This window comes from Lytechinus pictus, chromosome 3 (assembly GCF_037042905.1).
Source record: "Lytechinus pictus isolate F3 Inbred chromosome 3, Lp3.0, whole genome shotgun sequence".
In the NCBI taxonomy this organism is placed as follows: domain Eukaryota; kingdom Metazoa; phylum Echinodermata; class Echinoidea; order Temnopleuroida; family Toxopneustidae; genus Lytechinus; species Lytechinus pictus.
In genome coordinates, this window is record NC_087247.1 from 68,938,640 (window position 1) to 68,953,222 (window position 14,583).

General features: G+C 36.0%; 1 protein-coding gene across 1 annotated transcript in view; it reads right to left on the reverse strand.

Annotated features, from left to right (window-relative positions):
* LOC129255385 (uncharacterized) overlaps positions 1–13,195 on the reverse strand; it is a 53,544-nt gene extending 40,349 nt beyond the window's left edge. Inside the window, exons 1-2 of the mRNA XM_064097636.1 lie at positions 11,178–13,195; positions 3,839–3,913 (exon numbers count right to left, since the gene is read on the reverse strand). The gene's annotated coding sequence lies outside the window, so the exon portion shown is untranslated. The remainder of the gene's footprint in view (positions 1–3,838; positions 3,914–11,177) is intronic.
* Positions 13,196–14,583: the final 1,388 nt, after the last annotated feature.

Consider the following 14,583-nt stretch of genomic DNA (forward strand, 5'->3'; position numbering starts at 1 on the left):
CAGATGAAATACATAACAACAATAACATCAATAATAATAATAACATCTTCCCAAGTACACATAATACAAAAATTATTTCAAACTTATATTAAAAAATAAACAAAGTGTGCATGTGGGAGGATGTTCTTATTTCCAGACACAAAAGTCTTTATCTTCATCATCTGCTTCTGACGATATCTGAGCCACTCCTTTCTTAACTCAATCAGGAAGTACCACCCCAGCCATTCTTTGTTGCCAGTCAACAGCACCCACTGGAGAGACGAAGTATTCTCTGAGATGATCTCTCTGATGTCTGGCATCCACAGTGGCGAGGTTCCCCCTTGCAGGTGGTTGCGGAACATCTTCCCAGTGAGGTCCATCTCTCCAGGCCCCTGGTGCGAAGTTGTGCTCTTCATCTTCGTGGTCCACCGCATTGGCTGCCAGGGCCACCCTCTTCCTCAGCAGGTTGTGGAGCACCACAGCAGTCTCCACCAAATCTCTGACGTTATCTACCTTCTGTTCCAGTGTTCCCAACAGGCACCGGAACCTGTTGGCCATGATGCCAAAGGCATTCTCCACCACTCTTCTCCCCCTTGAGATCCTGTAGTTGCAGATCCTCTGTCCCTCTTCTACTGTATGGCTTCATCATGTAGCTCTTCAGGGCAAAAGCATCGTCACCAAGGATGAAGTAGGGAATATCAAGCTGATTTTCTCCAGGGAGAGGGCATGGTGGGGGCAGCCCTATGGACCCATCTTCTAGGCATTCGAAGAGCTCAGAGTCTGTGAATATCTGGGAGTCAGACATGTGTCCTTTACCTCCCATCTCAATCCAGATGAACTTGTACTCTGCATCTACCAATGCCAGCAGTGGTATAGAGAAGAACCCCTTGTTGTTGTGGTAGAGACTGCCTGTGTTTGCTGGTTTCTTAATGGCTATGTGCTTTCCATCCAAGGCACCAATTGCATGGGGGATATTCCATCTCTGTTCAAACTACTGGGCAAGGGTGCTCCATGCTTCAGGGGTGGTAGGTATGTTGAAGACCTCATCTTTATACGCCTCTACAATGGCCCTGCACACTCCCGGAATCAACTCTGATATGGTTGAGATACCACATCTGAAACCATATGCCAGTGATCTGTAGTTGTCCCCAGTGGCCAGATGTCTCAAGGTGATTGCCAGTTTGAGGCCAGCTGACAAAGGGTGCCTGTAGTTAGTCTCTTGCTTCTGGATGACTGGTGCCACTCTCGCAAGGATCTCATCGAACACCTCAGGGGTCACTCTAGTGAAGTTTGTGAAGGCAACAGGGTCCTCTAACCTCAGTTGTGTGTACTGGCCATACTGCTGTCTTCTTTCTTCAGTGAGCCATGGCCTGGTCCAGCAGCACCTGATGACTGGTCTTCTCCCTCCTGCTGGTAGTTCAATCTCCTCTTGTCTTTGCTGTTCTTCTTCTCTCTCCTCTGCCTCGAGGGCTAGGATGTAGTTATATAGCAGGGAGACAAAGGTCATGTCTACATCATAAGATGGTTCATACTCTGGTACGTATTGAACCTCCATATCTTGTTCTTCTGCCAAAGATGCAATGATTTCGTGTATCTGCTGCATCTTTATATATACTCTGGATCAGAGGCGGGATGTATGGAAGCTTAAAGGTGCCACCCAGATGTTCAGATAATAATCTTGTTATGTCTACATCCTGTGGGAGAGATGATGAGATGACAATATCTTGGATCTCGTCATTTCGACATCCTGTGGTAGAGATGATCAGATGACAAGATCTTGGATCTCGTCATGTCTACATCCTGTGGAGAAGATGATCAGATGACAAGATCTTGGATCTCGTCATGTCTACATCCTGTGGTAAAGATGATCAGATGACAAGATCTTGGATCTCGTCATGTCTACATCCTGTGGAGGAGATGATCAGATGACAAGATCTTGGATCTTGTCATGTCTACATCCTGTGGTAGAGATGATCAGATGACAAGATCTTGGATCTCTTCATGTCCACATCCTGTGGAGGATGACATCTGATCATCTCTCCCATGGGATGTAGACATGACGAGATCCAAGATCTTGTCATCTGGGGAGCGTTTCATCAATATTTTCATCCGACAAGTTGTCAGATCTGACATCTTTCCATGATTTTGATTGGCAGAGAGGCACTGTTACTATGGTAACTGTCGGATAAAGTGGGACTCGTCGGATAAAACGTCCGACAAGTCCTTTCATAAAACGCCCCCCTGATCATCCTTTTCAAGGATTGACATGACGAGATGATTATCTGAACATCTGGGTGGCACTTTTAAGCTTCCATAGGGATGCAATCAGAATCTCAAATTTTGTCATTGCATAACAGAGCTTAACAGAGCCTATCAATGCACAAGAGAGCTTGATAATCGTATCAGAGCGTTATTTAAAGCGTGATAAGCGCATCAAAGCTTATCAAAGAGTAATAAAGCATATCAAAGCGTGATTTAAAGCGTAATAAATCCTGATCAATCGGCATCAAAGCGTGAGAAGCCGTAGCGATTCGGGAAATAATTTGTCGCCCAAAGCGGGAACGAACTTCGTATCAGAGCTTATCAGAGCATACATATCTGACATCGTGAGATTTTTTTGAAAAGTAAACAAAAATTACGCCGAATTGATCGCCAATTCAAAGCGCGGCATTCGCCGTTGGTGTGAACTTAGCATTAAAAAAAAAAAAAAAATTGCTAAGATTTCACATTTTACATAATACATCTTTAAATCCATGAAATGGCCATCTATTTTCCATAATTCCTTGAAATTATTTTGATTTAGTTGAAAAATATCAGGAAAATGAAGAATATTAATCTCTGATTGATGTTACAATCGGTAAATATTGTAGTCCCATATGTAGACTTCCATGGTGTTGCAAACATTAACTGAAAACGATCGTTTGATCGTTTTGATCATTATTGATCGTTTTACACTTGGTCAACACCATGAAAATCTACATATGGGACTACAATATTTACCGAGTTTAACATCATAAATCAGAGTCAGGAAAGGGGTGAATATTCTTCATCTTTTCGGTAGTTTCCAACTAAATAAGAATAATTGCAAGGAATTATGGAAAATAGATGTCTATTTCATGAATATAAAGATGTAAAATGTGAAATTTCAGCAACTTTTGGTAAAGGTTTTTTTTTTTTTTCAAGGAGCGCGATATTTTGTTCTCCTTATTTTTTTTTAGGAGCGCAGTAAATGAAGGTATGATAATTCGAAAATTATGGCAAAGTTAATGAAAAGTTAAAGAGGAAGTCTGCTGATTAGCAAGAAGTCTGATCATCATATTTATCATGTTATGCCATTTTGGCGCAAGCCTCCTTTTCAACCCCAGACAAAAACATTCCGTGTTCGCTCAAGCATGAACGAAACTAAATTTTTTGATGGCATTTAAAAGATAAGATTTCTTTTAACACCAAAATATAGATGTAATAATTTGAAACAAAAATTTTATAGACTTTTCAAATCTGTCCTGTTTTTTTTTTATAAGCACTGTATATGACTAACTGAACCGTTTAATACAGTGGCAGAATGAGCTACAAAAATTTTAGGAGGCTAGATATCGGCGATTACATAAAATTAATAAAGAGTTGTGAGGGAGCGAAGCAAAAGAGCAAAAATTGACATTTTTATTTCAAAAATATTTCTTAGTTGGTCATGAAGAAAATTTTTTTGGGGTAGATCCCCCCTCCCCATCTGTATATCAGTGGTTAATCAAGTGGTTTAGTTCCTAAAAGGATTGCATAGTTTGGGAGAATAAAATATGAAAGATGCAGAATAGAAATTTAGACATGACACATGTAATTCTTCTTGTCATCTTACACTTACTTTGCATAATAAATTCAGCTACATTTTAGTTTCTTCCATCAGAGATCATCAATACATTCATTATGTACAAACAACCTGTAGTGAAAATAATGAAACAAAATGTGGTCAATGAAATTACTGAAATATCATGAATGATAAATAAATTTGCAAATAAATGGCTTTACTGTTCTAATTATTGGCATAACATGTATATTGTAGGAGTAACAATCATATAATATTGACTGGCCTTGAGGGGAACACTATATTGAACCCAGTGTTTAGATGAGGGAAATATCATTCTTTAAAGGAAAGAGGTGCCATTAGGTACTATTACCTACAGCCGTATAATGTGCAATTCATGCTACTATTCGGAACAATTTGAATGCAAGCCAATTTGCTTGCAATTTGAGACATGGAGTGTAGGTGAATTCAGTCACTCCGCCACGCGAGCTAATTCGCACGTATTTATTCAGCTCGTATTCGTGACCGCTCGGTTCATGAATACGTAATGAGGAACGCAAGGGTCTCGTTTCTCTGCGTTTTACCGGGTTAATTTACTGTTTTAAACCATAAACATTATATCGATAGAAAGGGGAAGAATCAAGGATTCGATATATACCATAATTATCGACATATTTCATTAACTTAGTAAGGTAAACTGCCCTAGAACTTTGCCCCCGGAAAAATTCAAATCATTCAGCTTTAACGACGTATAATACCATTTCATGATTCTTGCGTCCTTCAAATTTAATAACAGTTGTAAAGCTGAATTATCACTCTTTAAAATGAGACATAATTCATGGTCAGATGAGGAGAGTCAGGAACCAGGGAAACATACCGCCAAGTCATTATGAGGGCCTGTCCAAAACGAGCTTCAAACGAGTTACGTAAATAGAGCAATCTGATTGGTCAACGCATTCCATGGATTCAACGCGTGATCGCAGGTCATGACCTTTCTACACATCGACTTTCGAAGCGAAACCCCGAACAACGACGTCGTCTACTTTCATAGAGTATTTGTTCTTTTAAACAAAGTTTATAGACGTAAAATTGTTTTTGATAGATTTTTCAATATAGAAGACTGACAAGAATGCAAGAAATTTAATGGGATATTTCCTTATATCTCTGCATTCATTATTATAGCCATTCTAAGTGAGTAGAGTCGTATTTGTGTTTTATCAATAAACTCAGTCCCATGTATGCAATTCTGCGTTTTCTGAATTACATGTATGTACTTAGTTAACTTATTGATGCTGCCCCCCCCCCCGGCCGCGGCCGGTTTTGTTGCCAAGATTTGTTGAAAAGAATTACATACATGCACACATCCCGTTTTCAGAAACAAACAAGAATGGATAGAACAATTAATAAATGTCAACATGCTTGGAAGTTTAGAAAAGCATAAAAAATACAATTTTACAAATGCACTACTTGCAAACCTGATCTAACCCGTGCAAAGACACCCTCCATAATTCTTGTGTTTTGTTTTACTGTTCTAAATCATTATCAATCCATTTTATCAATTTTCTTTCTCCCATTAGTTGATTTTGTTTTATTCACTAGTATTTCTGTTTATTTATTTATTTATTTGGGGGGTGTGATCAGGGCCAGATCCAGGATTTTCCAAAAGGGGAGGGGGCAAATATTTCGTAGGAAATATTGACAAGCAAAAGTTTTCCCTCCAAAAATGACTGACATTTTGCCACATTTGAAATTAACAACCCCCCCAAAAAAAAATAAAAGGGGGGGGGGCTCACTTGTAAAGGAACCACATAATCCCATTTAAAATATTTGCTGCCACTCTAAGGGGGGGGGGACACTTGTGTATTTACGGTATGTTTACATTTAAAAAAATAGACAAGTTGCTCTCAATACTCTCAAGGGGGGGGGGGGCCGTGTCCCCCCCCCCTGGTTCCACACCTGGGTGCGATGTATATTTCTATTTATCACGATTCATTCTCCACCCTTTTCTTTGAACAATTACATTCCATCGTGCAGTGGGATACTTGGGACTTGGATATCATTTGTTCAACAGATCTCGTCTTCCTCCTCAATTTTCAATTCCTCATATTCACAAATCTTGTCCCACTACTGTGTTTTTTATTCATTTTCAAACACCTTTCTCCGTGGGAAACACCCATCTCTCTCCCTCTCTATTAGTGTTGCTCTGTCTGTCTCTCTCTCTCTTGATATTACATGTAATATTTTCCTCACACATCCAGCCGACTTTCTAATCGAACATATCTTTTTTTTTGTCAAGCACAGAAACGTGTTTAAACAGTTGTGTAACTGTAACTTAAGTTCATACACATATTCTCTTTGAACTTTTTCTTTATATCTTGATTTTGTTCTATTTCTTTCTTCATTTATTCTTCTATCTTCTCATATTCAGATCTCCAGTGCAATACAATGCATGAATTCAAAATCTAGCTCATAGTAAATGGATATTCCTAAAGAAAAAAATAGAAAGCATGTTCAATATCAGATCAATTTTAACAAGAAAAAAAGAGTTTATTTCCAACATCAAACTCTTGAAACTCATGTTTACAAAACATATAAATACAAGCAAAAAACTTTGGCACCTAATATCATTCAAGGCAAGTACATGAAGAGAGTATAAGTGAATACTGTTTTTGTTTTACAATCAAACATGTTAATAAAGATAAAGGCAGTTTTACATATAATGCTCCCTGAATGTCTTTGGCAAGCAGACAGTAGTTGAGGTAAATATGAGTTAAAACAATTTTATATACAAGGAATGTATTGTTTAGGAAAGCCCGTCATCAGTGAAATAACTTTGGTAGTCATGACAGAAAACAAGTGAAATAATCTTTGTATACAGAAGTCAGTGCCATCAAAACTGCCTCATAAAAGAAATAATTCAGCTATACGTTTACATACATGTATATCTAGGTAATACATATTACAATATATGGAATTACTGGGGTCAATATACGTATCACCAACTGTAATAATGTCCCCATTGTTAACATGTGTATGAGATGTTAAAACTGCCACTATGCACTCTCTAAATGGCAAGGAAAAAACAATTTATAAAAAGGTGATCATGAAAATATACATAATGTACATGTAAAAGTAGGAACAAGGGTAGTTCAATGCTCACCATCATGACAACTTGTACAAGTGCTTCAACATATAAACAAAAAAGTTACACATTTACATAATCATAATCATAAGTAGCAAAAGCAAAGCAACAACAGGGCAAAATAATAATAATAATATACACAACTGTTTTATAGGATATTGTAAATCACACACATATTGAAAAAAGCTGCGTCAAAGTTCAAGAGGAAATACATGTACTGCACTTCTATATATTGCTAATGAAATAATTAGCCAATCTAACAAAATACATGTAACCATCATGTATTCTGCTTAAGCCTCACAATTGTCGTAAGAAACTTCACATTTGTTTCATACAACTACGACAACTATTATTTCAGCTACCAAAATGATTGACCTGCAAGACCTCAATGGAACTGGCAAGAAACGTAAACATACACTGACTCATATGTATTGCAGTAAAAAGCAAGAATAAACATAACATGGCAAGGTACGTGAAATATATGAAAAATGTGCATACTTGTGAAAAAAAAATAGTTCAACTTCTTCTGTTATGCATAATGTGGAAATAGTGTAATGTTGCAGACACTTAATGATATACAAATAAAAAGGTATCACATGCATAAAAAACATGTGTAAATGCTCACCAACATTTCCACATTGCCTGTCATGCCTTCTTATAAATGTTCTTTAAACAAAAATTATAACCATTAAAAAAAACATGTACATAATATAAAAGTAATAGCTATCATGAATTGATTCAATGTAACAAACTTCACCCTCACAGCAGCCAATGAATACTGGCATATAATAGACTGATTAAATGACTGATGAATGATTTTAAAGGGCTACAAGAACATGACACAGAGAATGCCTACTCATAATCTGAACAGTCTTCCTGCAAATCTTCAAACAGAGATAAATCACCATCAATGTCGATTTCAATGGTACCTTCGATATTTGTTTTATCACAAGGAACTTCATCAAAATCAGAATCATAATCAAAATGATCAATATCAGAATCTTCTTCACTGGAGTCGCTATCACTTGCCAGTTTCTCTACAGCAGTAAGATTTTGGCACTGTCTACATCGGCAACCTGGCCCACAAAATCTACCCTCTTTTCTACATTTACATAAACGGTTTTGACATTTGCTCTTGGCACAAGAACAACCCCTTGTGAGATATAAAACATTTGATTTAATCTTTTCAATACTTTCATCTGTGTCCCACTGGCATGCTACATGTACTTCCCCATCATCCCTGCATGGATACAACAAAGCCATATAATTCAATGTCTGGATAATAGTATATGGGAATCTGTACTTTATCCCAAACAGTTAATAATCTTTGCACACCGAAATCGCTCTCTAACACTAATATACAAATTATGAAATGCTTTGGAATCCTTTTCCTAAACACTATGTTCTAAATTGTTTGTTTCTATATGGATGAAAACAGCCTTTGTAGAAAAGTCGAAGTAATTCTGAAAGATTTGACGAATGATGATCTTAACGATGTAACATTAGCCCTTGGAAAGCACAAAGTTTCAGAAGAAAAGGGTCCATTAAAAACAGCGTGTCGCACAATTGAGTCTCCTATCAAAAGAACTTGGCATCCAGCCAGACGTGAAGGTGATCTGTAAAGGAAAAAAAAGAAAAGATTGCTTTTACAACAAAATAAATTCCAAATTAGGAAAGCAATAAAACAAAAGGACAGAGAGTTAAATGTTATTACAAAGAAAATAATTGCAATATGTAATAACATAACATTTAACTTCCTATCATATATTTACTCAGAGCAAAATTACAATGTTCACATATAGAAATTTGTCAGCACTTAATGAAGAAGGACACGGTGGAAAAAATAGCAAACAAATCTATTGAAATAGCAATGGAAGCGCCCATCCAAGTAATATTTTTGCCCAAAGCAAAAAGAATTTGCAGGCTCAGTAATTTACAATAAATAAAATGCATAGATTCATATTTTAGTTTATCAAAATATTGCTCATATTTCCTAACTATATTAAAAACAAATACATGTACATGTATGTTTCCCTCTTGAACTCCCATTTCAGGGTTTGAGGGACACATCTCCATCAAAAAATAATTTTGCTGCTCCCCCAGAAAATAAACTCAGCAGTGTGACAATTCAATTATCAAAGCGTTGCTGTATCAGTATGGCACTTCTTAAAAATATATGTACAATGGCATTGTCTGTGTGGATACCCAAAGGCCGCAGAATGTTTCTTCTTTTTTTTTTGGAGTGGGAAGGGGGAGGACTGAGCAGAACATAGCCTGGGATCATGCAAAAAATCATAATCGGATGGTAAGTTTTAGCTGTTTGTAATAAAATTTATAGCAAAAAGTGCAGTTATGATAATGAAAGCCCCCCCCCACCATATCAGGGCCCCTCAGGCCTCACCCATCTGCACAATTAATCATGTAATGATACATGTTTTTAAAAATGCAATAAAATTCAAATCTGAGTCTATGTCAGATTGTCACCTGAAAAATGCATTCTTGAATAAATCTTGGGCTAAAATGTCTTTTTCTCTCATCAAAATTCAAAGTCCACAAAATATGAGTAAATGAATGAGTTCCCATGGACGTTAACTTCTTGATTAGTATATTGCCTGAGTCTTGAATTTAAATTTTCAAAGAAAGTAGATCAAGCTTAGATCTAACATTAGATTCTACGATTAAACTGAATTCTAAAAAAAATCTATAATGACACCTTTGTTTACCAAGGTTTATTATTGAGGTTTCCATAATTCATTTTCAATTTACTTAATAACTTTAATTCAATAATCAATTACAATAGAGATCTATTAGTACTGACAACTAGAGAGAATACCTGTAGCCAGGAGGCTCCTGAGTCCTGACCCAGAGAGTAAAATGCATACTCTCCCCAAGATTTCTACTTTCCTTCTAAAAGATCTATACCTAAATCATGTAAATGGGATACAACTTCATTTCCTCAATAGGCGTTTTGTAGCCTTGGCAAAAAAACCAAAAACATGATGGTGACATGAACATCGTTGAAAGTTTTCTCTGTCTTTTTAATGAATTCTTGTTTAAATATGAAGTCAATATTATAAAAATGTCAGAGATGAAGTTGTATATCCCATTCACATGATTTAAGACTAGATCTACCTCTCTTATATGGAAAGTAGAAATCTCGAGAGCGTAAAATTTCTGGGTTTTTTTCGCGGTAGGGCCTACACGCAAATGTATGGGATGCAATCCCTGGCTCCAAGGAGGGTAAGCACACGTTAATGAATGATATTTACTCTCTAGGAGCCTCATGGCTAGTCAAGAAGTCAGTCAATCTCAATCTGTCAATTCCCTTTTTTTTTTAGACAACTGTTGACAGTGTCATGTCACTAGTGTCACAGCTCTCGAGCTCTATCTCAGTCTCACTGTCATTAATAATAATGGTCTGATTTGGATGAAATGCATCAGAATATAAGGCACAAAATTAGATTGCAACCTCATGGAATAATTACAAAATAATTTCAAACTAGATCTAATCTTTATTTCAAGTTCGCATGGCAATGATTTGGCCCTCGCACAATCAATGTGTGAGAATTGGGCACCAAGCTTTTTAAACAAGACACAAAAATACACTAATGGGACTGACCCACCAGTTGGTTACTCAGCGCGAGACCATGGCTGACGTCATCACTCAATAAAATAAACAAGTACAAAAGAAGAATCAGCGTCAGTGCAGTTGACAAAATGGAAAATTTGAGGTAGTTTCATCGTAAAATACGAGTACGAAGGAGATTTTGCGTCCCAGAGATATTTACACATGTTCATCACTGAAATATATTCTACAACATCGGAGGCTTCACGAAAGCCAAAAATTCTGAGGATGGTCAGGACGTAAAAAACAACATTCTAATGAAAAATTCGATCTCCGATCCGGCTAAAATATTGCCTAGATCTAAAGCATTATTTCAGGTTCAATTTTTTTCTGGATTACCACATATTTCATATCAAAATAAAGCTAAAGATTTCAAGATTTACTTACGGTTGCATTCTTCCATCTTGGCTTTTCCAGTGAAGAGTATGACGTCATTAGAACGAGACCTGCATGACTCTCGTGATATCTCGCGATCTACGAGAGTCCCGCTAGATGATTTTCGGGCGGATGGGATTCTGAATAAATTTCAGCGATCGTGCTCATTAGCATACGCGTGGCGCTCTGACTGAATTATTTCACTTCATTATTGCCCTGATTATTACATTTTATTTGAGAAAAGAAAACACACCTACCTGAAATTTGTTGGATTCAATATCATTTGATAAGTATCAGGACAGACTTCACATGAGTGCTATGGAGTGACCTAAAGCAATGGAACACCTACAAAGAAAAAAAAAAGTAGTTTATATTAATTTTCAGCAAACATTACATGTAATGTATGCTCCTACTAAAAGACAGCATACTATTCTTATTTTGTTGACCTTTGGTGACCTTTTACCTGAGGTTAAGGGGTCATAGCTTTTACTATTTTACTATAACTAAAAATTCATAAGGATACTCATCCAAAATAGCTAATGTCTAAAATATCTCTGCAAAAGAATCCATCATAAGAATACTTGTCAGTGCAAAGGGAGTTTTGCAATTTCAGAAACACAAGTCACATCACAATCAAAAGCGCATCAAGGACTACCAGCATTCACGGGAGAGCTCAACAATACAACATGCCAAACCTACATGTATTTCTATTGTTTAATCTCATATGAATATTCCAATTTGAATGTTAATATTGTGTGTCAAAACTAAAATAAAACTAGAATTTTAATACGTCATGAGGACGAATAAGGTGATCTGTCATATTCTCATGAACATGAATACGATCACCATGTTAATTCAGATCAATATGATCATCATGATGAAAACTTAACTTTTATTATGAAAAGAATGAGTTGAATGCTCAGGAAAATGAGAAATGAGAAAGCTGTGTGAAAAGGTATATATCTATGGGTGATTCCATACGTGTCGTACGGGACATTTAGAGAACATTTGACAGTTTTTTTACAAGAAAAACAAAAAATATTCCAGTAACTAAAGGTGATCATCAAGTACTACCAGAGTGTTAGAAAAACCAAGACTTAACATGACTTGAATTCACATCCTGTATAATACAGATTTAAAATAGTAATGTGTCGTACGGACGCAGAAAAAGTGGCTTTTTTAGAAACCTCAAGTTTGTACTCTAAAGTCTGTGAGTTGGACAGATAATTTTCATAGAAACTGAACTTAAATTGATATTCAATTACCCAAGAACAAACACATCTATGAAAGAAAGCAAAATAAACATTCATGAATAAATAAAGCAAATTACAATTTGAGAACATTGTGGCGTACGGGACACTCAAAATGTGTCATACGGGACATCTCTAAATTGAAGCCAAACTTACTTACTTTATGTCTCTTTGACTTCTTCAATCACTTTATTTGGCTGATGATAATGATAATCCTATCAAACTAAAGACATTCATTATGTTAGAAACCGCTATTGGCTGAATATTTCTGTCAATATATCATAAACAAAATAATGTGTCGTACGGGACACTTGTGTGTCGTACAGGACACTTCTGTGTCGTACGGGACACTTGTGTGTCGTACGGGTCACTTCTGTGTTGTACAGGCACTTGCGTGTTGTACTGGGCAGCCTGAATAAAACAATGAACTTTTTACCAATCAGAAGGGGAGCATTGCCCCTAAATTCTTCCTTTTTATGCAAAGTCTTTTAATAAGTAGTCATTCAGGACAATATAATTAAGTAACCTCAATATATACAATTGGGAGCAATATGTTATCATTTTTTTTTTCATGATGGGAAATGTACAAGGGTTCACAGCATTTTTATGAGCTGAAAAACTTGATGTTTTGTGTTAAGTTATATCTTAGTGAATTAATTGATAATTTCCAATACACTATTTAAACAATGAATGAATGAAACTGTTTGTGTAAATTATGGGGCTAAAATGTTATAATAATTTTCATATAAAATGTATATATACATGATATATGTCACAACTGTCACTTGTAATTCCACAAAATATTTTTTTTTCTAAAGAAATGTGGTTCTACTTTTTCAAAACTCTCTGCATTTCATGAAACTATATGGTTTGTCTTATTTTCCAGATTTTTTTTAAACATGGTTTGTGATTTTTTTTTACAACTTGAAAAAAGTAAGGAGTTTCAATACTGTATATAAAAAAATTAGTGATCATCAAGGGAAGTCCAAATAGATGATTGATATGTATTTTTTTTAACATCTTATAATAATTCCACATTAGCATGCAAGAGGAAGTCATCTTCCAGGCTAGGGTCAATCAATTATAAAGGTTTTCTTTTCATGCTCAATGACAAAGAAATTAACCCGCTCTGACCAGTGAAAATCACCAGTTTAGCTGAAGGGATTCACAAAAGAATACGCCTACATGAAATCAATCAAAATGGTTAGAATCACCTATTTCATGTTCTATGAAGATAAGAAAGTACTTTTTCAGTTCACTTTATGTCAAATCAATTACTTGAATTGAAATAGGCCTACTATTTATAGTTTCTGAATCCAAATCCTGCAATTAAATGCATTATATATTGTGTCGTACGGGACAACTTTTAATAGGACAATTATTGAAAAATGAAGGGCAGTAATTAGATCCTTATGGGATAAATCGATCACCCATGGGTCAAAAAAAGAGAAAGTGATATTGTGAAATTGTATCATCAAACATAAAATTGTAGGAAAAACTTTTGCATTTTCATGTGTCGTACGGGACATTGCCAAAAATAGGTTCGGAAAAATCAGGGCTGCCCCTATTATGGATCATGAAAATGTTGTAGATATTATTTGGAACCATCAATGATATATTATTCTATTGACCTGCAATATTTTCAATCTTCTTGCGCTTTGCCAATAATTGTTTCAGGCAGTGTTTGTACTTGACTATTTAATTAGCAAAATTATTGAAAATTGAAAATTCCATTGTTCCCCCCCCCAAAAAAAAATATCTGACTTCACTTTTTGTTAAAGTAGAAATATATTGAAAATCATAAAAATGAAGAATTATATATCAAATTAAAGGGGAAAATAAGAAGAACACGATAGTGTACATCATTTATCATGGAGACTGATGAAACTCACTTAATTGATAGTTTAAAGTTCTCTCTCTGAATGCTTCAAACACGCTCAATTATGTCCGCGAAATTGGGTTTTTTTTATGACATGTATAAGTGTACGAGAGACGTGATTGGCTCTCCCACGTCAAGCTCCACTTGCATGCAAAACCTGTTGCGAGGGTACGTTTTCTCCACACGGTCACTGAATACTTTGATCCCAGAAGTTTATCTAGATTTTGGATTTTCAAATTGATGATTTTGAAGATGAAGAGAATGATGATGAAGTTTCTAGCTCTAGTGACGTGGATGGAGGTAAATTAGGGGAATTACGTCTATGATGATGAGTCGGACAATTCAACTTGCATGCCGGCCGATTTGCTACCAACTCATGCAGCTGCTAGTGCTAGCTGCACGTAGGCCTACCGCGGGCCAAAATAAATCCATGAAAATTCCAGCCTGACCAGCCATACAGTCTCTTCCCTCTGTCAAGGCTCTAAAGAAGGAAAATAATGATATAACTGTACTTCCAACAAGTAAATATATCCG